This window comes from Podarcis cretensis (assembly GCF_951804945.1).
Source record: "Podarcis cretensis genome assembly, chromosome: 3".
In the NCBI taxonomy this organism is placed as follows: Eukaryota; Metazoa; Chordata; class Lepidosauria; order Squamata; family Lacertidae; genus Podarcis; species Podarcis cretensis.
The window spans coordinates 115178679-115203742 of record NC_137172.1 but is presented as its reverse complement, the minus strand read 5'-3'; the positions used below and the strand labels follow the sequence as shown (position 1 = coordinate 115203742).

General features: G+C 40.6%; 1 protein-coding gene across 5 annotated transcripts in view; it reads right to left on the bottom strand.

Annotated features, from left to right (window-relative positions):
* RANBP17 (RAN binding protein 17) overlaps nt 1–25064 on the bottom strand; it is a 192397-nt gene that overhangs the window by 104711 nt on the left and 62622 nt on the right. The gene's annotated exons all lie outside the window — the stretch shown is intronic.

The window sequence follows — 25064 nt, the reverse complement described above, 5'->3', positions numbered from 1 at the left end:
CTTTGCTTCCTGCTTTGTCACAGGGGTAGGGACGCAGGTGGTGCTGTGAGTTAAACCACAGAGCCTAGGACTTGCTGATCAGAAGGTCGGCGGTTCAAATCCCCGCGATGGGGTGAGCTCCCGTTGCTCGGTCCCTGCTCCTGCCCACCTAGCAGTTTGAAAGCACGTCAAAGTGCAAGTAGATAAATAGGTACCGCTCTGGCGGGAAGGTAAACGGCATTTCCGTGCGCTGCACTGGTTCGCCAGAAGCGGCTTAATCATGCTGGCCACATGACCCGGAAGCTGTATGCCGGCTCCCTCGAGAGCGAGACGAGCACCGCAACCCCAGAGTCGGTCACGACTGGACCTAATGGTCAGGGGCCTTGTCACAGCGGTAGAGATGTTTTGTCAGCTGGCTTGCCCCTGTTGCTTGTGGAGCGGGCTCCTGTGCTAAATTCTTCTAAATATATAGCCTTGGTTCCCAGACAACTCTGGGATCTTCCTGGGATAAATGGATCCAAATGTTAGAAAGCTTATTCTGTGCTACAAAACTGCACAGTGACACCAGGAAGTGTATTATTATTACTATATTGCCCTATGCCCAGCGATCTCAGGGCAGTATTCTCCTTTTGCACTATGCTGCACAACAAGTATATGACATCTTTACCATTCTTCAACACACAGGGTTGATGAATATTATTCCAGAGCAAAGGAGGCATTGACAAAGTATTTCCCCCTAAAGAAAAACATTTATTTCGACGTCTATGAATGCCACTGGGTCAGAAAGAAGCAAAGGGAATAAATGGCTAAGTTTCCATGCAGTCATGTTTCTGCCTCTCTTGAATTCAGACACAAAGAGGATGAAACTCTATGGATGTCTTTCTTCTTGGCTCGGCATGCAAATACGGGCAAAGGCAGAGCTGTCCCTCCTTACGCCTAAAAAACAACCCACCCTAACACCAATTTTAAGATGAATTTGTTACGCGCGTGCAAATCAATCCCGACTTCTTCTTTTCAGTCCCATTCCAAAATGGCGGTTGTCAGAATGCTGTTGCACTATTGTTGGCATAGGTGGTCATAAGGGGTATCCATATCTAACAGCAACCAAAAAGAGACAATGACCTCCATCTGGGGTAAAAACAACCCATATTTGTATTCCGATGTAGGTCTAATCCAATATGGCTTTCATGGAGAGGGATGCACTGCACTGATTCGTCACAGGTACACTCTGTTGAAGGCAGCCATGTGGTGATCTTGAGGAATGTGGAATTATTTATAATTTCTGCTTCTTAAAATTGCCACAAACACACAGTGAAACCAAGCAGAAGTGCCAGTCCCCCCCACCCCTTGGATCCCAAATTTGAGTCCAGGCTTAAAAACTGTTAAGAAGAAGTTTCAAACAACTAAATATCCTCCTGGATAGCAATATCAAAACATCTAACCCTTTGAAAAAAGGAAAAGGAAAAAAGAAGACCAGCCATAAACTGGGAAAGCATTATAGTAGTAAGGAATTTACTTATCCCATGAGTTTTAGTATTTTATTTTACTTTTTGGCAAAAATTACAGTCCACATCCCTTCACAAGAGCTCTTTTAGCACAACAACGAATTGACTGCAATTGCAATTGATAATGTATACTAATTGGCTATTCTATTACAAAGCAAGGTTCAAAAGGTTAATTATAAGTTGATCACCAGTTTATCTTGGAAACATGAAGCCAATTTCTATATGCCTATAAAATGAAGATGTACTGCATGCATTATAGTGCACTGACAAATGATTGGGTCCTTTAACATCAATGTAACAGGCATTAACATTTGCTCTGCCAGTAAAACTGTCAGCTCTTTTTAATTCTGAAGATATATAAAAGTGCTGCAAATGCTTTGGTTTTCATTTTATTAAATTCATGGGCAAAGAGTGCCAAAGTTAAGCAAAAATGTGTTGTCCGGTTAAACTCAGAATTAGAGAAACCATGGAGATAATGAAGCTGAAAGCACGTGATTATTTGTCAGAGTGCAATTAATGCACAGAAGTATATAACACAACTGATTCCATGTTTCCATGATAAGCCACTCAATGGTCAAGCCATAATTAACAGGCAAAGGTAAAGGGACCCCTGACCATTAGGTCCAGTTGTGGCCAACTCTGGGGTTGCGGCACTCATTTCGCTTTATTGGCCGAGGGAGCCGGCGTACAGGTTTCCGGGTCATGGGGCCAGCATGACTAAGCCGCTTCTGGTGAACCAGAGCAGCGCACGAAAGGCCGTTTACCTTCCCGCCGGAGCGGTACCTATTTATTACTTGTATGTGCTTTCGAACTGCTAGGTTGGCAGGAGCAGGGACTGAGCAACGGGAGCTCACCCTGTCGCGGGGATTTGAACCGCCGACCTTCTGATCAGCAAGTCCTAGGCTCTGTGGTTTAACCCACAGCACCACCCGCTTCCCTTTATAGTTAACAGACATTAGTACAATTAGAGATATGCACAAAACAGTTCTTCCCCATATATACATATGCTGAATACAAGGTAATGTAACAAAAGTCTTCCCTACCTCCCTGCTGAAGCCCCCAGTACCACCAGAAAAAGACTCTCCACACTGGTGGCGTTTTGGAAGCGGGGGGACTTACTAAACATCATGGGCCAAAGTGTATGGGCTGGAGCAGTAAGGGGGAATCTCCTAAAATCTTTTGCTCTGCTAGCACAGGATTATTCTGTCCAATTTGAAGCAATCCCCTTTCTCTCACTGCAGCAGCACACAACATATTCCACAATGCTAGTAACTCCCTGCCCCTCCGAGAGACTTTTCAGGATGCCATGTGCTGTTGGGGACTGGGGAGAGAAAATTCCTTATGTGTGCTTGTCTTCTGCTTACACAATGTTGTATATTCCCAACGACAACCGTTTTGCAAAAGGCAAAATATCCAAAGATGGTTTAAACAACTCTTACCATTCTCCCTTGCTGCCCTTCTATGCACAATGCTTCCTCTCTAAACTTGTACACTCCGTTCCTCCTAATCCCTCCTCAAAATCCAGCTTGGTATGGCCCTTGGCTTATTATTTTAATATCCATTCCCAGCTATAGCCAAGCTTTAAGTAGGCAAAGCAGCATTTGCACACATCCTTCTTCCACGGCCTCTCCCTCTCCCTTTCCCTCTATAGTTTTACCACTGTCTATAGACTATAAATTCATTAGGGTCAGGGAAACCTATGTTGTTTATGTCACTCTGTAAGATACCATCCTTGCTGACAGTGAAATATAAATAATAATGACACACCAATATGACTTTTTCCATCCCTGGCTATTGCACATTGCAGCCTAAAACGTTAATGGGGTTACAGTGTGGGGGAACATTACTGGTTGCATAGAGAATATCATATTTTGCAAGGGAACTAAAGCACATGAACTTCAGTTCTCTCTCTGATGATCTTCCGGATGAGAGTTTATTTTGGAATTGGTGGTGCCCATGCATGCAAGACTTTAGCATCGTCCGCCCAACGCTGTTAACCTTATTATTTAATCTGGATTTCTCTTAGCTCTTTATACATCCACAGTCAGTTGTGGAAGCTTAGCAGCATATTTTGGGGGGCTGGGTGGTTTATCGTGTTTCAGTGATTGGCCACCACCGCCACACCCCTGCATTCATTTGCTCCTCACCTAAGCACAGCCCAGCCATTCTGTTTCCAGCAGCCAACCAATATAAGTTGGCAGTGCATGCTTGTTAAAATTTGCTTTTGTTTGTAATCGATCATTTGAGTGTATCTTTTATGGTAGTTGTGTTTGGTAAACAGCTTAGAAGTTTTATTTACAGTTAAGAGGTATAAATTTATTGTTAAATACAATTAAAAAATGCAGAAGGCATGTCTGAATTTCAACAATCTAGATCAGAGGAGCAGTTTTCTCAAGATCTTCACACAGTGCATATGCTTGATTGGTTGCTTGATTAATTAATTTCCCAACCCTTCCTGCCCAGGGCAGCAAACACATCAATACTAAAAAAAGTTACTATCAAAATTTCTAACAACAGTTAAATGTTGATTACCTCAGAGACTTTGTAATATTTTCAATGGACTTTCAGGATTTGGTTGCTGTCGTGATTTTTTCTGGGTGTGTGTGTGTTGTGAACTAACCCCAAGGGTCATCACAGGAGCATTGACACAACCTCATGGTGGTCAGAATCTATAGCAAATGCTTTTTTGCTCTCTACAAAGAGTTAGACAAGCAGGGCACAGCTATCCAACTCCACTCTGCTAATCTTCCCCACAAGAATGCTGTGGTACAAGCCAAGGACGCAACTGTGCATCCTTGTTACTTCTGCGCAACTGATGGCAAGACTGCCACCTCTGGAAATTCTCAACCCACAGAGCTACTATTTATCTATCTATAAATAATAGGGATTTATTCCCACTCCAAAAGGAAGGTACTCACTGTGGCTAACAAATCAAGCATTAAAAGATGAATAGCTTTGTGCTGCTATACTACTTTGCACCTATTCCGTATGGCAAAGTTTGTATAAAAACAACACATGCCACATGAGAGTAGGGCATTGTTAGGGTCCAAACCGTCTAAACGCCTCAACAGGAGACAAACTCTGCATCTTCTCGGATCAAAAGCCCAATGTTATTTCGCTATTGCATGAGCCCCAAAAGATATAAAATATTTTTAAAGGAGGGAAAAAGCTAACGGCAAGCATAGATTGCTTCACAAGAAATTAGGAAGAATTGCCATAAATAGGTCCCAGTACTAGGCATGGCACGTGGCTTTGAGAAATTAAAACATTTTCCATTCAGCTCGAAAATAATTCTAGCTAAGCAGTAATAAGAATCAGAGTCCAAGTATTGCATCATTAATCAAAAGTGACTTTGTACTAGGCATCTAAGGAATAAGTTTAATTAGAAGTACTGTATGTGCGGAATACTTAGGTATTAGCATAGAGTTGCTCCCATTCTAATGGCCAATGGGTAAAAGGTCTATTTGCAAAACACACATTAAATCTTTCATTTTTATTCAAAGCATACAGTTGTATACAGATACAAACAAATCCACTGAAGTCTTTGAAGCCCCCAATTACTGTTTAATAGCAAGCATGCTTAGTCTGAAATAATCATATACTTGGCAATTTCAAAAATGAATTCAGTATCGGCTAATACATAAGAAACCAGCAGAGCATGCGAATGACGATGTAAATCAATGCAGGAATACTCAAGTCTGAATGTAGTTGTTTGTGGATACATTACTAAATTCTGCATCAGCTTAGTGTCTAATAAATCATTCATGGAAACGGAATATATATTTATGTGTTGTTATTTGGCAATTCAAAACCTGTGCCTTTTTAAAAAGACTGCTGATTCAATTACTCCAGAACTATTACCTTTAGTTATTAAATGATGTTGACAACTGTCACTTTAGCAAAGCTCTCGCTGACCTTAAGGAAACCTGACGGAGGAGCAATGGGAGGAGGGGATGGAAAAGAAAGCCTTTCACTAAAGGAACGAAAACCGCCAATTCCTCCATTTATGTTTTACAAAGGAAGTGTCTACCGATACAACAATTAAAGAGTTTATGAAGGCCTGCATCAGGTTTTTTCCCCTAAAGCACTAAATTGCAAAACATCAACTGCATTACCCCAATAAGTACCATACTACATCATCGCTGTAATAAATGATAAAGTGCTCCATGCAGAGTGTTCTATTTGGAGCAATGATTCATTGTGCTCAGGAAAAAAAAATTGCTGACACTTTCTCGAAGACATTTCCCGTAAAAGGTTGAAGTCCTTAAGCAGCAAAAAACAAAAAAGAACAAAAACACCAGCGTCCATCATCTTTAAACCCTATTGATTTCTGGAGAAGATTTAAAAGGCTGTTTACTTATTTCCCATCATTTTTGTCAGCGCTGTAACAGTTCTCTTCCCACTGAATAAACCTCTCATGATCCTCCTGGTGATTAAGGTCAGACAAAATGTCAAACTCCTAATGCTAAGTGCTTTCACATTAAAAATTAATATCAAATCACCAAGTAAAATCCAAACAAGATCTCCAACATGTAAACAGTACACAATATGGATAATACTGACCATTAGAAGGGGGGAGAAAGAAAGCAAGATAATGCATACATGAGAAGCACACTTGGCAACGAGAACTTAACCTTTCGCTCTTGCATCCTTGCAACCCGAGTTATTGGGGTATGGTTGACACAGGCCTTTTAAAAAGTGTTTCTGGAATTAAAGTTTGAAGCCCTCTCCCATATTCATACCAAATCTGTTTACCGGTTTGTCTGGACCAAGGCAGTTTGTTCTCATTTTATTCCGAGAGTTTTGAGCCATCAAAAAATCAGCATGCGGTTCTCAAGCATTATTCTCGGAGACACTGCATTTATCAGAGGCTGTAAATGGATGCACTTTTCCTGTGACTCTTAAGAGAAGCACAACATACGGTTTCTCCATAAAAGCAAAGATGGCATCCCCTACTTATGTTTATTCGCCTCACATACATACACATGTATTATCTAGATGTAAAAGAACGGATATATTCTCAAGGGCTGCATATTTATGTCAAATGCACAGTAACACACCAAAACAAATTTGCCCATATTTCACCTGTTCCTCTGTATTTTTTATATGCCAATCCTTGGCGAGCCCAAACTTTGCAGCCTAAACAAAACTATAGGTGCAATCCATGCGCACTAGAGGCATGGCAAATAATTTTGATGTTTTCACCCTGTCTTCTGCTTACCCAGGCTCATAGGCACAGGGAGCATAACAGGATGTTATTTATATATTTTATTTAAAATACCCGCACCTTGGCTTTCAATTTTAGCCAAACCACCACAAGGTGGCTTCCAGACAGAGCAAATTATAATAATAAAAATATTAATTCTGAATGCAAAAAAATCAATTAAAAGGGCATAAAGAACAATAACCACTATCGTAAAACTGCATAGCAGAAAATCGATAGCAGAAATAAATTTTAGGTCCATTTGCAGACGACTCTGGGGTTGCGGTGCTCATCTCGCTTTACTGGCCAAGGGAGCCAGCGTTTGTACACAGACAGCTTCCGGGTCATGTGGCCAGCATGACTAAGCCGCTTCTGGCGAACCAGAGCAGCGCACGGAAATGCCGTTTACCTTCCCGCTGGAGTGGTACCTATTTATCTACTTGCACTTTGACGTGCTTTCGAATTGGTAGGTGGACAGGAGCAGGGACTGAGCAACAGGAGCTCACCCCGTCGTGGGCATTCGAACCGCCGACTTTCTGATCGGAAAGGTTTAGACCACAGCACCAACCGTGTAGGCCTAGTCAAAACGAATACCTCCAATGGAGAGGGCAAAGAGAAGGGATAAGGAGTTTGTTGGGGGGAGATAGCTATGCCCTCCCCAAAAAAGAAAAAAAAGGGAGGGAAGAATAGTACATGCCTTTATAATACTTAGAAACAAAAAGTAATGGTAAGACTTACGAGTTGCAGTATTGCAATCACTATCAAATGCCCTCACTTTACTAGATAGGTCAGTTGAAGACCTTTTGTGAGACTCGCCTAGTGAGTACAAGCCCTGCACAAGGACTTTTGCTTGTGCAATGGGTCATTCCTCCCACACCTTCCCTTGTGCTCCTCCTCAAATTGGCTCAGTGTCTCTGTGTGTCAGGGAAGCCCCAGAACAATGCACAGGAAGAGGAAAGGGGGGATCATTCAATCTGGCAAGCTGCAATGCTGACAAGATGTTCAGCATAGCGCGCCACTAAATTCTACACTTAGACCAGCTTTCTGACGTTTATTAGAAGGAGACACCCGAGAGCAACCTCCCTCAAATTCATGGTAATTCAAAGACAGAGAATGAAGACATGAGAACCAGAATTGCTAGACAGTGTTATTTCAACAGTTGATCAATAACAGCAGCCTGTAGCAAGGTGTGGCTCCATAACCACCTGGTTGCAAAGGATGCAGTAATAGGTAGGGAATTCAGCTCTGGAATTCTTCAACTTAAAGCAAGTTTTCAAGATTCGAAAAGGAACAAGATATTCAGTGGTCTTGCACGGTTCTTTGGATGACTATCAGAAGCAGAATACAAAATAAAATGCTTCATTAATTACATTGTAGGATCTAGCTTTTTCTTGTGAAATTGGTGCTTTTTAAAAAACCACTTCCGTCTAAAAGCTTGAGCTATGCTCTCACAACGGCAGCATGTTTGTCTTTGTCCTCCCTTGGCAAACGTCATAATGCTGCATATAAGCAGTAAGAAATGGCCTCAGTTCTGAAGCAGACAAGTGTTGTTGTTTTTAATTGTTGTACAACCATTAACTGCACAAGCTTTGTAGTGTACGTTGTATATATGCTTTTCACCTTCTTTACTTTTGCAGCAATTGCTGCAAAATGCAAAATGACTTTCCGAGTGCGACCCACCCCCTAAAAATGCACACAGGAAATCAAGATCTCTTTCTTCTAAAACGCTCCCTAATTGAATAAAAGTTAGCGCAACCTTAAATACAGCTACAGCTTTAACACCATTTAGTCTAGACATCTTTGATGGAGTATTAGTGTTATAATGTCAAGCAGCTGGCCATTAGTGGGTATTATGAAGCTATTTAGTACACGTGCAGAACCAAAGTAACATGATAATGGGTGTATTATTCATTAGTAACTGGAGACCTTCAGCCAATGCTCTCAATGGTTCGTCAAACTCCTCCCCACCTTTCAAGCCCCAGAAGAAGCTATGCTGTCAATGCTATTGCCAAGAGCTCTGTCCAAGCAGCTAGAATGTTTGTACACATTGTCATAGCATTATAGATGCAGGATGGATGCTGCAAAGGGGTTGAAGTGCTTCTAAGAAACAGGCAATTTTTAGTCCGCTATACTGATAATTCCTACAAGCAAATCTTGACTGCACCATTATTAAAAAGGTAAAGGTAAAGGTACCCCTGCCTGTACGGGCCAGTCTTGACAGACTCTGGGGTTGTGCGCCCATCTCACTTAAGAGGCCAGGGGCCAGCGCTGTCCGGAGACACTTCCGGGTCACGTGGCCAGCGTGACATCGCTGCTCTGGCCAGAGCCAGAGCCAGAGCCGCACACGGAAACGCCGTTTACCTTCCCGCTGGTAAGCGGTCCCTATTTATCTACTTGCACCCGGAGGTGCTTTCGAACTGCTAGGTTGGCAGGCGCTGGGACCGAGCAGCGGGAGCGCACCCCGCCGCAGGGATTCGAACCGCCGACCTACAGGTATGTAAATATGAAAGTATCTGCTTGGTACAATCTATTGTCTTACGCAGGAGATAGATAGATAGATAGATAGATAGATAGATAGATAGATAGATAGATAGATAGATGATAGATAGATAGATAGATCACATTGATTTGGCATTTGCAAAACACATAGTCACCTTTCTTGGTCACTGCCATTTAAAATGTAGCCTGCATGCCGGCATAATCCATAGCGGAGGAAGGGGACTGCAGGGCGCCCTCCAGCAGGTGGGTCCAACACTGCCTGAAAAGACAGCTCAGAGTGTACTGTGAGGCATGGGTGGTGCACAGCCTGCAGGGCACTCCAGCCGCCACCTCCCTCCCAACTGCCCTCCAACAGGCCAAGCCCTGCCAGAAAAAGCAGCGCTGGGCACACTGCAGATGTTCCGGCCTGCAGGGCATTCCAGCTGCTGCATCCCTCCTGGCCATGAGTAGGCCAAGCACTACCAGAAAAAGCATGGTGGGTTGCGCTGCCAGGAGGGCACCTGGAAGGGGCACCCAGGAGGGGTGCCACTGGCATGCGCTAGCCTGCAGGTTTCCCTCTTGAGTCCTGGGTGTCCTGCCAGTGGCGCACCCCATGTTTTTTCCGACAGCACTGGGCTGGCACATGTCAGTTGCTTCCCACCCGGGAGGGATGCATTCAAACCTATGGTGCAGGGGGGGTGCGCAGGTATACCCCCCTGCCCCCACGGCGCTGGCAGGGGTTGCTTCGCTGGTGTGCATAATACATTTTTAACCTGCTGTTCAGGAGTTTGGAAGCAATGGGAAAGACTCAGAAGAGACAGCAGGTGTAGGGCTTCCATATTTTGAAGAGCAAAAAAAGAGGACACATTTGCCGACTTCAGTTTTAACCATGGATCACTATGAGAACTCTACCCATAAAAGAGGACATATGACAACCATCAGGTTCAACCATGTCCCTCAACTACCTGACCCTCTAGGTCACAAGTGGGGAACTGAATCGAGCCACATTGCTTCCCCCACCCCTTCCATCCCACGTGTGACAGGTGCGCAAAGCCACCCACCTGCCAGTGACCTTGCATCATATTTTTGTCATGTAACCTCCACCACAAGGGACCCAGGTGGCGCTGTGGGTTAAACCACAGAGCCTAGGACTTGCCGATCAGAAGGTTGGCGGTTCGAATCCCCGCAACATGGTGAGCTCCCATTGCTCTGTCCCAGCTAATGCCAACCTAGCAGTTCGAAAGCACATCAAAGTGCAAGTAGATAAATAGGTACCCCTCCAGCGGGAAGGTAAATGGCTTTTCCGTGCGCTGCTCTGGTTCGCCAGAAGTGGCTTAGTCATGCTGGCCACATGACCCGGAAACTGTACGCCGGCTCCCTCGGCCAATAAAGCAAGATAAGCGCCGCAACCCCAGAGTCGGTCACGACTGGACCTAATGGTCAGGGGTCCTTTTACCTTTACCTTTAACCTCCACCACAACCAGCAGAGTTCTTCAAAAGCTGATTTCTGGGCACCTGGCAATCAGCTGCCAGTTGGGGCTTCAGAATCCCCTTTTAAAATGCTTTCTCACCCAGTGCTTTGCATAGGGACTGTAGGCACCACTATTCAATTGGCCTTTTGTCCAAGCCAGGCATGGCCAAACTTGGCCCTCCAGATGTTTTGGGACTACAATTCCCATCACCCCTGACCACTGGTCCTGTTAGGTAAGGTTGATGGGAGTTGTGGTCCCAAAACATCTGGAAGGCCAAGTTTGGCCATGCCTAGCTAAGCCAAGCTTTTATATTGCATATGATGTTAGATGTATGACAGGTAGGTATGGCTTGGCAAGGCAGATGAGGAAGTCTGGAGGGCCTAATCTGCTATGCAGGCCAGGTGTTCCCCATCCCTGTCCTAGGGAGAGCTTAAGATTTCAATCCTATGAACACTTGCCTGACTGTAAGTCCTGCTAATGCAGTGAAACATTCTGCAAAGATTATAATGCCAGAAAACAAACAGAGACCTACTGGTTTTTCTCAACCTTTTCACTTACTTTCCCAGATGTTTGCTCAGCAATAAAACTCTCTCAGTCTGGGTTACAATGACTGGACTCATTTGCCACAAACTTACTGGCACCCTGGAAATGTCCAAATAAAGACAAGACATGAAGTACTGCAACCTTCCCATTTGTCCCAGGCAATGCTCTCCATTTCCATGATTAAACTGGACCTGGAGTCCCTTTCAAGACACTATCTAGTTGGCAGTGTCTTGTATACAAAAATGGGTGCGAACTGATATCCTTAAGAAGGAACTCTATAATAAATATTTTTCAAGTAATAGAAGAATCAGAACACATTACATGAAAATAGCAAACCGCAAAATTATTGAAGCTGATGTCGTTCGTCATTACTTGGCTTGAGTGCCATTACTATGCACGGTTTAAATGCATTGAAGTCCCACAAAATCAGGTCATTTCAGATAGTCAAAAATAGCACTGACTTCATGTTATTTAACCTTCTCTCCAGTCCTCAAGCTCGCTATCAAGCGCCAAGTTCTCATCTCTGTATCTGACAGAATCCATCATGGAAATTACAGAGATACCAGTACCATCTCTTTTAAAAACAAAATGTCCCACTTTTGTAACTAGATCAGATCCGTTCACCCCTAGGGCCCTAAGCCAAATTTAGCTGTGCAAACCATGTTTTATATATTCCTATTGAGCCTGAGTAACATCAACATTATGAGTTTGACCAAACTGTGGAGGCAGTGGAAGACAGGAGAGCCTGGCGTGCTCTGATCCAAGGGGTCACGAAGAATCGGACATGACAAAATGACTCAACAACAACAAAACCTTAACAAAGATGATTCACTTTTGAATTAAGAATCACAGAAAAGACAATCAAACTAGACACAATACACCACTTGCTTCCTATCAAGGTACACTGTAAGGGAAAAGGTAGAACAAGCCATTCAATTGTGTGTGAAAAGTAGGATTAAACAAAGGAAATCCAACTTACATTGAGGAAAACTGAAAATCTTGTAGCAAATTCATATTCAACAGATTTTCAGGGAAATTCATACTACAGGGTTTTCAATACCCTGTTACACAATTCTGAAAAAAAGAAAAGAGCAAAGCTTAATTTTCCAGAAGTAGAATTTCCCTCTAAAAAAACTCAAAATCATTTGGGAAACGGTTACTAATTACCAGTGCTTTTTTTCTGGGGGGACGCCAGGATACGCATTAATCCCTAAACATTTTGTGAATCTAAGTTTGGCCTCATTGAGGGGCAGTATTTCAATCTGAGTAGGAAAATGAGAGTACCTCTAAACATTTTTTTTAGAAAAAAGGACTGCTAATTACCCAATAATATCCAAACGCCTGACCCTCCCAGACACACTGGGGGGGGGGGGGGGAAACACCCACAACAAGGAAAACACTGGAGGTGGTAGGAAGTCCTTATCAGTCTGGACCAAGAACTGTCCCATGAGAGGACTACAATGGGTGTCAAGTGTGGAAGCTACCTCACTTGTGTGATCACGGTCAGAAGAATTCTAAGACACTGAGTATTCACTCCATCAGTGACACACCAAAATGGATCAGTTGATACCCCACTGTGCTGACAGTACAAAAGTACTTTACCGTCAAAGTTTCTGCTAAGGTTAAACAACAGCTATTTAAGAGAGTAGTTGTGAACTCATCACTCAATAACTCCTCATTTTTATTTGAGAGAGCCATTCATCTCTCCTGTTTCTAATATGAGTTCTTCTGAGGGAACGTGGACCTATTGATTTGTATTAGAAACTTCTTATAGCCCACGTGGACCATCAGGAAAATGAGAGTTTATTCATCTAAATAAAACAAACAGAAGACTTCATGTGTTCTTCCTGATTCTCCAGCTCTTTTGACAAGAGCTGCTACACACAGCCAAAAGCGGATACTTTTAGCAAGTGATGGTTGTGGGAAGGTGGGATAATTTCTCTCCCCTTAGTGATTTCTTTATGACAGGCAAAACTACATAAAACAACCCATTTATAAAGGTTTTTAATAATAATAATAATAATAATTCTAGATGAGAACAGTTTTGTACACTGGCTGTTGTTGTTGATATATTCTTTCTACCACGCCCATCTAACTGGGTTGCCCCACCCACTCTGGGTGGCTTCCAACATAAACAAAAACATAATAAACCATTAAACATCAAAAACTTCCCTATTCAGGGCTGTAAAGGGAAGACACACTGAAGAAATGCCAAAAGAATACAGAGGAACACTATAGAAATACATCTCAAAGAAATCAAAAGCGGTCCCTATTCAGAAATACCATGTCAATGACATTAATAAAACAAGATTGTTTTTTAAAAAAAGTGTTCATATCCTTCTTAGGGACAGAACTGTTTTAAGAACTCATCTTCAGAGAGTAGGAAAATTATTAGTACTACAAAATATATTGATCATTTTTACTTTCCTCTGTGAGTATGTTAATATCTTGCTCTTCCTCTGTGATATTTTCCATAATTTAAAATGTGTTCCTTGGTATGAAGGAGATCATTAAGGGTATTGCAAAACCGTTAAGCTGTGTGCTTTATACATTATAATTAGTTTGGCAGATCAAATACAAATCACTTTTACAGACTAACTACAACAACACTGAAGTACCAGTTAAATATTGAAAATAATTAAAGGAATCATGTTTAGTGTGGCATGATTAGCTAATTCACTTTACAAGCATTTATTAAAATGAATTCACATGTTATTATTCCATAGGTAGTTACACAATAGTGTTTATACAGGAAAAAATATAATGAACCAAACTCTTTGTATCCAGCCCTTCACAATTAAAATGAAGACTCCCCAAGTAATATCAATCTAGGATAGACTAATTAAGTTTGGTTTGATAACCATTCATTTCTTCTATTGCCTCTGAGCAAATTGTTTATTAGAGAAAGTTATTTTACACAAATCAAATCAAATTGGGTAAGCCATTATATTTGAGAGAAACCTTAGCCATCAGTCAATTAATCCATCATTTTCTCCAGACACTTTTGCTTAACAAGCAGATCACATTATCAACAATTTAGATATCAGATGATTAAATTATAACAGAAAATCTATTGACAGTTTTTCTAATACTTTTATTATGAGTAAATACACTTTTTCTCCAACTTATGGGCAAAATAAGCATCTAAAATACAGTGGCAATAAAATAAAAAATCAGACAAGAAAACACAATGTTTTTCAAAATCTATTCAACAATCTGTGGATTATGCAATATCAAACCATGGCAGAATGAGAATGCTACACCATGGGTACCTTAGTTTGTGGAGCTGTTGCTGCTCAGTCTCCACCTGTAAGAGGTAATAGGCAGGGTTGAGAATGAGCAATTGAGTTTTGCTCATAAGATCCAGCATATGTGACAAGACCCAGGGAGGTCTTGTAAGGAACAACTAGGATAATCTCTGCCTTCTGTTCCTATGTGCCCTAGGAATCAGTTAAAAATAAATAAAAAATTCAATATTTTATTATGAAGCTACAATAACAATCCCATAAGGAATATGAAATAAAGGAAGAAAAAACAACAACCGCAAAACCAACCAGGGTTCACAGCCATTACCTCAAAAAATAAAGTTCAAACCACCGATGAAATATAGCTTTATTTGGTATTCATAATATTTGTTTTGTATTTTCTGCATCAGGTCAGCTCTTGTAACATCTAATTCAATGTGTAGTCTCTTGAGGATGTACTTTATTTTATGAGGGAATGGCAAGAATCAGTTTTATTGTTAAGGGAGACATATACTGGTCAGTCCTTGGTTGAGATTTACCCATTTAGGGCACAAGTTTGACAAAACTCCTTCTTTTAACTATTTGTAAGACTGGAAGCAAATAAGAACTGGATTTTCTATCTGCCAGTTAATTAGCAGAAAGGAAGTGGGCTGCTGGGTGATGATAAAGCACCAAAAGGCTAGTTAACAAGCTTGAGAATGAACCAAAAAGCTTAAATTAACTACTGAAGACTTTGAAAGATTACAACTGATAAAGTACCTCTGAACCTGCTATAAATCTTCAGCTTACATTGCCTATAAATCTCCATCTTGGGCATGTTGTGTCTGCTGTGAAAAGCGAAAGTGTATTTGATTCCTGCGGGGAAGGAATGTGTGGGCAGACACAACTTCCTGGAAGTGGAGACTTGCAAAGGGTGGTTGGGTGACTAAACAGAATAAGGCAAAAATAATGTTGCATACCCCACAGATTGTGGCTTTTTTTTTTTACAATGGCTACTAAATGAACAGTTGTCAGAATTAAGAGTCAAAATACGTGGAATTGTAAGAGATAAGAGATCTCTTATGCACTGGACCTGTGGGAGAAGATTTGGATCAATTTCTGCCTGTACATGAGACAGCAGGAAATAATGAACTGGAGGGGATGGCCTTGCAGCTGTCTGGAGGACTGGAACAGACAAAGGAAGCCGCTATGATACCAGGGGAGATAAATGGATTTACGATCAGAAACACTAGGAGGGATGTAGAGATGGAATTGAGGAAAGGTTCAAGTGAACAAATTGAAGTGAACACAGTACAAAAAGCCTCAAACCTTTGGGTGGTTGGTGTGGGAGAAGACTGGAAGAAATGGATGACCCCTCCCCTTTTAAACAGGATGAAAAATGATTAACAGGAAATGAGAGCAGAAAACATGGAACTGAGTTTGATTTAATGAAGATATAACAAGCAAATAAGTTGGGACTATTATACTATTAAGATTTGTGGAACCCTTGGGGAGAAATTTATCATCTTGGCTTGGAGATGCATTGTTTTGGACATTTAATGACAACAATAATTGAAGAGCTACTTTCGATTTTTGAGTGGAAAAAGGTGAATCTGAGGTGCCTGGAGGTGAAGATTGAGAAAAAGCTGGACATTAATACAGCTAGAAGTAAACTGGGAGTGTATTTTTTGTTTCTGTTAATTTATTTATTCTCTTATCTTGTCTTTCTGTGGTCTTTAATCTTTACTTGCTCTTTGTTCATATATAGAGAGAGAGGGGGGGAGAGAGAGAGAATGAGAATGCTTTGCGTTTTTGAAGTTTTCTATCTTGGATTAATGAAGATACACAAAGGAAGGTGATGGATGGAAGATGAAGGGCCTGCATGAGGCAGGGTGGAGAGGATCTATCATGGCATTACCATATCACCAGTTTTCTTACCACTGACTGGCTGAAGTGGGACAGAGAGCAAACACTGTCCTCCTCAAAGATCATGACATGCAGAGAATATACCTTCTAAAACTATCCCTCTTTGTTTACTCATTCCTCCCAAACTGTGACAGCTCTTTTGATGAAGACAAGTTTCTTTCAGTAGTAAAACTGTCCTGGTGAACAAGCATATGAACAGGCATTATAGTAACTTAGGTTCTTAGGATGTACATGTATGGGATGGGTACACCTGCAGAAATTGAATTTAGTGGCCATCAAGAGTCATTTTTTACCTCTCTTCTGCAACCTCCTCTGCGATACTGCATCACACAGAGTACTGTATTTTTCCATGTATAACATGATGTTTCTCCCTGGAAAAATATAGGCAAAAATAGGGGATCTTCTTATACGCAGATGGGGGGGCAGGCATCGTGGTTGTTGCAATCGGTGGTAGCTAGGCCGACAGGTGGGAGATCTCCCCCACACTCAAAAGCTCAACAACTCAAGAAATTGTGATTTCTTAATATTGGGTTCAAAAAAATAGGGGTCGTCTTATACATGGCGACGTGTTATACACGGAAAAGTACAGTAAATAATAAAGATGGGCTGAGGGGAAGAGGTAGCTGAACCAGCAAAAGCCCCATGACCAATGTGCTGGAACAAAATCCCACATGAGAATTTGCCCTTTCCCATGTCCTTCAGCTAGGTAATTCATTTGTCACATGTGACCCGCATGCATAACAAGACAGAAATGGAATGTTGTCAAGAGAGAGAGACAGAGAGAGCCCAGAATAAACTTATGTTAAAAGAACAGGAATCTCAGATCACTTTATATTCATGAAAATTCTCAGTAGCCATCTTACCTATTCAATATTGTAAGACCAAAATGACCACTGCATGCAGTTAAAACGGGAAAAGCTGGCTTTCTACCTTGCTTGACATAAGCCCTGTGTACTTGCTCTTCTTCTGGGTTGCTATAGTTCAGATGGGAAATCTGCAACCCTCCAGATGTTGTTGGATGTCCAACTCCTTTCAGCCTCAGTCAGCATAGCCAATGGTTAAGGACAATAGGAGTTGCAGTCCTACTTATGGAGGGTCGCAAGTTCCACAGCCTTGCTATAAAATTTGTGCCAAGCATACAAACAAGTCAACAGTATAGTCCAGGTTCATAATAGCAGCTCCTAGCATCAAACCAAACTTCACTTTCTGCCAATACCCATCATAAAAAAACTTCCTGACTTTCAGAGTTGTCCCCACCCCCCCAAAAAAGTAAGCACATGCATGCACAGATTTGCTACAGAGTCACACTACCACCATGATCCAGGAGTTCCAAAGCATGCTTGATATTCAAGGCCTCCTGGGTCTTCTGTATATCATCTATAAGCAACATAATTCTGTATGTGTGATGTGCAGAGCCTTTCCCTTCACTGCAAGGCCAGGCATTTGGATTGTGCCTCGTATCTATAGTGCAACAAGGCTCAATCTTGATGGCGGTTTCCAGGGGCTGTTCAGACTCAAGTAGATTAATGCCGTCAATAACATAAAACTATTAAGTCTTCTGAATTATTCCTTAACTCCCGAGCCAAATTTTTATTAGCCTAGAAAAAAAACATTTATTTATTGCATCTCTATCACAATTTGTGCACTAAACGTTCTAACAGTACCTTAAAGGACACCATTTTAGGCACCAGAAAGGTCCCAAGAACATTTAGAAAGATATAAAAGACCACATTTACACGACCTGCTCAGAAAAGGCCAAATAAATGAGCAACTCAGTAGACAAGAGCAACTGGATATTATATTTTTCAGATAATATAAAAACCCAAATGCACAAAGAGTCTGATAGTCCTCTCGGATAGAGAGCAATGCATCATTAAAAGGGAGTTCACTCGGCCAACAAGGCTTTCCCTTTAAATACACTCCTTGACCTTTCCCCACCATATTACCAGACAGAGTGTGACTCAACACAAGAGTACTAGCACAGACTAGGAGAAATGTCTCAGAAACCATACATGGCTTGCGAACCATAACATAGGACATCCCTGCTCCAATTTTATTGCAGCTCAGTAGAAACTGTACTCTTTACTTATTTTTTATTTCTATTATTACATTTATAGTTTACCTTTCCTCCAAGGATCTCAAGGTGGCATAAAATGATTTGCCTCCTCCCTGTTGTTATACTTACAACAACCCTGTGAGACAGGCTAGGCTGAGAGACTGTGACAGACCCAAGAGAGCTTCATGGCTCAGTGGGAATTTGAACCCTAGTTTCCCAGTTCCTAGTCCAACACTCTAACCACTACACCAGAACTGAGTTGGACATAAGCACACAAACACACACACATAAAATGTGAAACAAATTTTACCCCAGGACAATAAACTCTTGCATATGCTTGCAATTCTACCTGCCCTGTAGATATTTTTTTTTTAAAATCCAGTTTGAAATTTAAATGCATTTATGTTTGTTTTAAATGTATCCGTGCATTTTAATGTATTCATGCAGATTTTTGTTTATTTTCTTTTTTGCTTGTAAGCTGCTTTGAGCTGCCTTTGGCAAGAGAAAGTGACCAAAAAATTCAACAAACAACAACAACAACAACAACAACAACAACAACAACAACAACAACAGCATATGCCCCTTTTCTGTTTGCCTGGGTGGGGACTCAACAACAACAACAACAACAACAACAGCATATGCCCCTTTTCTGTTTGCCTGGGTGGGGACTCTGACTCACATCAGCACCATAAAGCATGTCCCAACGAACTGGGAGATGGGAGTCCCTCAATGTTTGGAGGGCCCAAAAGTTGCTTCTGGCATACAATGTGTCACTCTTGATTGTGACTCCCTGTCTCTCAAACAATGCACCTAACTCAATAGAACAGTGGGATTTAGTAAACATAATTGGTACAGTTCTGCAACAAAAAATATGCTATTTAAATACCACCATAGAGCTTATCAGTTTATGTACGAGTTGCACGTTATGTGATCTAAAGGCTTTAAAAGGTTCCAGTGCAGCACCTATTCAAGTGTAAAAGCCGTATGACTCCTGAAATTTGCTAAACAGTATGATGAAAACAAATGTTTGACCTTTAATACACTGACAAGTATTAAAAATACTCTCTGGCTCTTTTCAACTGGCAAGTTTATTTTCTGCATAGATTTTGTCCTATTATACTATAACAATCCTTCATTACCCTAGTATGATAACACATAGTCTATGGTCTACCTACAGTTGTCTGGTGCCTATTTAGTTTTATCGCAAGCAAGCAATTTGAGAATATGGTAATAAACCCTCAATCACTATAATGAGGTATGATGGGTTGTAATTTCTCTGTGCTAATGGGTTACAAACAGTATTACAATGATGACGGGAATATCATTGATTCATTATGACTGCAATAATATCAAAATGACTTAATATAGATCACTATTAACTCATGCACATACTGCTAACAGCCTTGCCGTGGTTCTATATACATACATATAATACATAAAATTAATATTTGTCTTTATATGAAATTCACACAGCACAAAACATTGTGTTGAATTCCCTAAATCAATATTTAAAGTTGGAATTATGGCATTGAACTCGTTCTTTGGAAAGAAGACCATTGATTTTAATCTGCTTGAAGCAATCAATTACTCCCTGTCCTCTTTATTCCAAACTGTAATGAAAACTAAACTGTGCTGTCTTGAAAACTAAATGTGAAGATGATCATAAACAGAATTTAAACTCCATGGATTATTCATATCTACCCATTTAGATTTGCCATTTCCATTATGAGTACATTTGCCATGAGCATTTAATGGACATCTAAAAGGGAATTCATTAAAGCAGGAGCTGTTGGCAGCACTTATGGCCTTCAGACTGCTTTATGTTTGCCTTTAATAGCTCGCTATTATAAAAGTGATATATTGTGTTCATCCCATTAGTAGTTTGCAGAAAGGTCTGTAAGACACAACAGAATGAGAATAAAAACTAAAATCAATGTATTCTTTTTTTAAAGCGGTATACAACTATTGCAAATATATACATTATTTTGGGTTAACTATATTGATGCAAATAAGCAGGTAACCATTCGTGAATGCAATAACACCACCCACCCAAATTATAACCGTGAGACAGGATACAGAAAGTCATGATCAGTTAAGAAGGGTTGAAAAAAATGTTTATATATTATATATAAACACTCATTACAGGTTTCCCACTGCAGTAATTAAATGGACTCCAGTAAGGGCCATTATAAAGAAATATTATGTTAAAATTGATTAGCAAGGCCTTTTCTCGCTCATTGGTCAGTCATAATTCTTAACAAAAAAACAAAACATCTCTTTTTGTAGAAAAGAAGCCTTAAAGTTGTGATATGAAAGCTATTTACCAGAGCTATGAGAATTTGTAGTAACATATTGGTCAAAATAAATATTCATTATTAAATTTGTATCCTGCCCATCGTCCCAAAAGAGCCCAAATTACTGAGTATGGCTGATTTAAGTAAGAACCACCTGAGTGCATTACCCAAACCTTTATCTGCAGATAGTACAGGGCAGCAACTATCCCTGGACTAATGCACACTAATTCATGTAGCTTTTGTAAGTAGACAGAGAGACTAAATACATAGATTAGGGCAGCTATCCTTTCATCAATTAACTTGTTAGACTAGTGAACAAAAGTGATTTGACGTTTCCCCCAAAGAGGCAGTGGCTAAAACAAAATACAATTGTGCATCTTAAATAGAGACAGTCATCTTGCCAGGGGTACAAGGAAAGCTTACAACATAACTAGTAAAGACTTGCATGCAGGATTCAAGTGTAACTTCAAAGCTTAAGGAAAACATGTCTGCTTGAATGCTTCTCCTTCACACAGAACCAAACCTTTTGCAGGCATTGCCTACACACCTACAAAAATATCTGCAACCATGGGGACTAGGAAGATGAAAGCGGGGATTCTAAGATTTGAGTTTTCAGGTGGTCAAGTGCTCTGCAAAATCCTGCACTGTATACATATCAAACTGCTAGCCCTAACTACATATTATAGTAACCAAAGCAGACAAAAAACAAACGGCATTCTTACAACTGTTATCGGAATTCTAAAGTCATATACATATATATATATATATATATATATATATATATATATATATACACACACACACACACATACATACACACACACACACACACACACACACACACACACAGAGTGGTACCTCTGGATGCGAACGGGATCCGTTCCAGAGCCCCGTTCACATCGAGAAGTGCGTGACATCATTTTGACCATCTGCGCATGCGCGAGCGGCGAAACCCGGAGGTAACGCGCTCCGTTATGTGCCGCATGATACAGGAACGGCTTGTTGATTTCTGCCCCCCCCCCAATGCATTTATTCTAAATTGCTGAACATCACACAATAGATCCAAACTTTACATTCAATGTATTTGTAAGATGAATAAGGACATAAATTATTAATTCACACACACACAAATGTTGGGCAGTTCTGGCCGCCAGTTAAGCTCACCTATAAAGAGATGTACAAAATATATTCATTGTTAAACTTTCCAAATTAGGTCAATCCATTTCTAAGGCCAGTCTTCTTACTAGCTTACCTTGCGTCATGCTTGACCCATTTGCCACATGGAGCAAAAGAGGAACCAAAATCTTCAAGTATGGAGGGCAAACTGGTTTGCTACAAGTCTTCACAGACAGATAGATGGACAGTCTTCTGTGCAATAAAACAAAAACAGATATGGAAAGAGAGCATAGTCGTAGTAGATGCATTCCCATTTTGATTAATGTAAATATACAGATTAGGGCTGCAAGCTTTGAAATCAGAATATCAGCTTTACTTCATTTATCAGAGAGGGAAATTTTTAACTGACGGAGCTGAAAATTAAGGGCATATTTATTTCTGAAGTTATTTTGGTCGCTGTGTGTTACTATTAACAGCCTTTCTTCCAATGAGTGGCAGTTTTTGTTTATTATAACTCACATCTCTGTCAATATCTCTCAGAGGCACCACAGGGAGGTTCTTTTATCATATGAAAATTAAATGTATCCAATTAATTGTATAAAAGGTCTGCGTCCAATTCAATGGATAAAGGCCTATGATCAATTAAAAATTATTTAATCAGCCAACAGCCCTAATATATGTATGTGTGTGCATGCATTCTTCAATGGGACTCTTATCTCAACAGAGCTAGGAAATACCTCTGCCTGAATCTTGAAGAGCCACTGCCAATCAAAACAGACAATACTCTGCTAGACAGACCAACACTCTTGACTGGGAATTTGGTTGCAGTGCAAACTATGCTGACGACAAAATTCTGGAAGTTCCTTATGTTAGAAGGAAAATCAACTTTTATTACTATTCTGGACGCAGGTGGCGCTGTGGGTTAAACCACAGAGCCTAGGACTTGCCGATCAGAAGGTTGGCGGTTCGAATCCCCGTGACGGGCTGAGCTCCCATTGCTGGGTCCCAGCTCCTGCCAGCCTAGCAGTTCGAAAGCATGTCAAACTGCAAGTAGATAAATAGGTACTGCTCTGGCAGGAAGGTAAACGGCATTTCCGTGTGCTGCTCTGGTTTGCCAGAAGCGGCTTAGTCATGCTGGCCACATGACCCGGAAGCTGTACGCCGGCTCCCTCGGCCAATAAAGCGAGATGAGCGCCGCAACCCCAGAGTCGGCCACGACTGGACCTAACGGTCAGGGGTCCCTTTACCTTTATCCCAGACTGAAATTTCTCCACTGCTAAATCTTATATTATTTAAAGTCCAAAGTGTCACCAGAATTTGCATTTATTCAAAGACAATAGAGTAAATAAGGCTGCATCCGCCAGATTTTCAATATATGGGCAGTCTTCTGTGGGACAACTTCTATAATGCAGCCTCTTTGACACCAGCTCTAATACTGCCAAGGCTCATCGCCCTAGAAAGTGGAAAGGGCTCATACAACCTACAGTGCACACCCACTAGAAGTTTCAAAGAAAATGCCAGCTGTGTATCATGTAACTAAAATTTCAGATCTAGAGGATAACTTCACATTATGGATATTCCTTTAGAGGTGTCAAGAGGAAACACAAACATTTCATATAGGAGACTTTTTGCACTAGCCTCCTTGTATTATTATTTTGTATTGTATTATTTTACTGTTGTTAGCCACTCTGAGCCTGGCTTTGGCTGGGGAGGGTGGGATATAAATAAAATTTATTATTATTATTATTATTATTATTATTATTATTATTATTATTCCATAGTTTATGCTAACACTCCAGGTTAATAAATAAAGGATTCCCCCTTTTTATATTCCTTTGATATCTGTATTCGTCAATAGTTGACTAATTGAACAATCTATGACCTGTATGTGTATGTGTATTTGTATGTGTTACTGTTATGTTTGCTTTTATGCCATGTATTTTTGTGTTTCTATATTGTAAAACATCCTGTGGTTCTCAGATGAACAGTATATAAATTTAATAAATAAATAGTTTCTTCCAAAAATTAAAATGGCCCAGTTTTCTCAGTATTTACCACACAGCAGAGGGAATTAAAAAATATATCTTCCATTGATTAACATACCAAATGTAACAGCCAGCAAGAAGTTATATTTATAGAATTAGAAGTGGTGAACTCAAATAAGGCATCTCTCGAATGAAAACTGACCATCAAAAATTATGTTAAGAATTCAAGACCTCACAAGTTACAAAAAAAGTGACTGTCTAAAAGAAAACCTTCTGATGGTAAGTTACGAGTGCCAATTTGATAGTTTTCCCAATGATAAAAAGATTTTCAGTGCAATCCTACTCAAAGTAAGTCCTGTTGCTTTCAATGGGGATTACTCCCAGTTAAGTGGTATTAGGACTGCAGCCATAGTTATCTGACACAACAATTAAAACAAACAAACAAACTTCTGAACCAATCTGAAGGCACATATTTAGACTGTAGGCTCCTTGGTGGCAAGGCCCCTTCTTTCTTGCTTTTGAAAGGAATGTTCATTTATTACTAAGAGCATTATTAACAGAAGAATTTTGTTTTGAATTATTTCTGCTGAAACTTTAAGATCTTTCAGTGAGTAGCACTGACCTTGCAACCAGCCTCTTGTTCTACAAGTTCCAGTTCCCCCAACAGGCTGTGAGGTGCTGAAAAACAAGAAGTCTTTCTTGTATGCTATTACTGGAATACCTGGAAAAATCTGGAAACTGGATAAAAAACCCCACTGATGAAAAGCAGTTTTGAACATCTAGGCACAGGGTCTGGTGCACAGGCTGTCTCTTAGAACAGAAAAATCTAGGAGGTAATATTCAACATTTTCTAGAAGTGCAGTTAGCCTCTGATATTTCCTGGAATACATGACAACTATAGATCTAAGAGAAAAACCAGCACCAAACCACTGTTAATAAATTAGTCAAGAACTCTCTTATTCTCATTCTAGTACTGTTCATTTAAATTCAACTCAAGTGGTCCAACGGTTAAGACATTGCAGTTATAAAGACCAGGATGTCCCAATTCAAATCTTATACAAGCCATTAACTAGTTGGGCCCAGTAGATATGGCACATAAGTCAAAGTTTTAAGAGATCACAGACACCTGTGCTCCCTCATCCTGTCCCCAAACTAAATCCCACATGTTCTGACCATTTGGTTTAACTTGCCTGCTCGGAACTCAGTGTGTCTGATTGCAACCATCTCCCTCTGGGCCACTGAATTATTTGAACAAAATATGGTGATGTAATAGGAGGAGTAAG